The 1,787-nt window shown below is 49.0% G+C and overlaps 1 protein-coding gene and 1 long non-coding RNA gene across 4 annotated transcripts in view; one reads left to right on the forward strand and one right to left on the reverse strand.

Annotated features, from left to right (window-relative positions):
• The window catches only part of LOC111746515, a 7,169-nt gene that overhangs the window by 2,784 nt on the left and 2,598 nt on the right, over nucleotides 1–1,787 (reverse strand). The window lies entirely within an intron of this gene.
• LSMEM1 (leucine rich single-pass membrane protein 1) overlaps nucleotides 172–1,787 on the forward strand; it is a 12,645-nt gene continuing 11,029 nt past the window's right edge. The window contains exon 1 of one of the 3 annotated variants that reach the window (XM_023537475.1): nucleotides 172–1,732. The gene's annotated coding sequence lies outside the window, so the exon portion shown is untranslated. The remainder of the gene's footprint in view (nucleotides 1,733–1,787) is intronic. The other 2 variants (XM_011371496.2, XM_023537476.1) reach the window with 2 other exon arrangements.

Here is a 1,787-nt window from a genome sequence, read left to right on the forward strand (position 1 = left end):
GTGCATGTTAAGGACCAGAGGGGAGCTTGCTGGACGAGGTCACTGGGGAGTCCGAGTATAAACATTTGCATGTTCTTGAAAGTAGTAAAACGGTGTATGGTAGACCAGTTCTTTCCTTGAATCTTGCTGTTTTAAAGGGATTTAAGATAGTCCCTGTGTAAGTAATACGCTCTTAATTTTGAGGCTCAAGCATTAATTTTGGAGCAATCAGCAGCATCTGTGACTCAAGTCTCTGATGCCATTTACAGAATTTCCTGGGAGTTGACTCTAGATAAAGTGAGATACAATACTTGAAAGAAAAAGCAAGAAATACTTGAAAAAGTCCCCAGATTAAACAGTTCATGTGGGAATATTTTCTTCTTGCGACCAGAAGCACTTCATATGGCCTTTCAGGTAAAGCGAGGTGTGATACCTTGCTTTGCTCTTTGCTCCTAAGTGGTTCTGCAGAATTCTAACTGGTCAGAAGCCATGACCAATCTCACCCCCTCACTGGCCTAAAGCACGGTTGGATTCAGCCTTTGGCGTGAGAAGCTGCTTAGTCTCCCCTGTCATCCCTAAGGAGGAGTTAGTAGTGTACGGGGTCGTCAGGTTACAGGGGAGAGCAAAACAGTGAATGCCCACAATGAGGCAGTCGTTTCTTTAAAGGATAGATAGTTTAAGGCATCGGGTAGTTTGGAGATTATTTTTACAACTGCATGATTAAAATAACAACTAACAAAAACATTTTCTTTCCCAAGAAATTTGACATTGCATTTTAATGTATAAAGAACATGCTTTTGAGAAAACGCTTACTGGTTCTGTGGTCTTCATGGGACCAGTCCTCCGATGTAGCTGCAGCCTGACGACACTTAATTTCCCCCAAAGTAGAGTGAGGCCGAATTGAATATCAGTGTAAAGAAATTTTGCAGAGCAGACAACTGACATGCAGTTATGTTTCAGGGACAACAAAGGTCCGTCTAGTCACGGCAGTGGGAGGGATTATCAAGGGCCACATATCAGTTTACCTCCCCACCCGACCCGTGGTCTCTTGCTGGGTTAGTTTGTCCTGGTCTGTGTGGGGACGACTCGGGGGATCGCCGATCCCACTGTAGCTGCTGCTGTGCACAGCAGAGGGCACAATCTGCCTTGCGTGCGTGCGAGGCCACCGCAGAAGGGAAGGGCTGACGACATTTCTGAGAAAGGAGGGTGCCCAGAACTCGCAGGACAAAGCCTTGGGCAGGAAGGGAAGCGGAGGGGTCACGGCGCTTCCAGCCCGCGGCGGGGCCGTAGCCACGCAGTCTCCTCCCCACCGTCCTTTCCCGTAGCTCCTGGAAGCCCCAGCGGTCCTCTGACCGGCCATCACCCCAGTTACAAAGTCATGACCTGGTCTGTCCCTCCTTACTCCCGCCCACCCCCGACCCGGTTGGTCTAGAGTCCCGAGCGGGCGGTCAGAGCTCAGAGCGGCAGCCCCAGCGCTCCCGGGCGTCTACACAAGGAGCATTCCATTAAAGCGTAGTTTCAGTAATGTATTTACTGAAAACCTCAGACAGTACGAGAAAAGCATTTGGGGTCTCGCGCAGCTTGGCTAAATGAACACTCAATTGAGACCAGCAGTTTCGCGCTGAGGCTTGTGGGCCTTGCAGGGACAGCCGTGCACTGAAGGGAGACGACGAACGACAGAATTCGCAGAAAGATTTATGATGGTTGCTTCTGAGTAATTAATAGTCACCTAGCAGTCGAAGGTCACGTTTTCGTAAGTCATTTGCATGCTATTACTTTATGAGACTGAATGATGATTCTCGAGGCTC

Source organism: Pteropus vampyrus, unplaced genomic scaffold, assembly GCF_000151845.1.
Source record: "Pteropus vampyrus isolate Shadow unplaced genomic scaffold, Pvam_2.0 Scaffold192, whole genome shotgun sequence".
NCBI classification, from domain to species: Eukaryota; Metazoa; Chordata; class Mammalia; order Chiroptera; family Pteropodidae; genus Pteropus; species Pteropus vampyrus.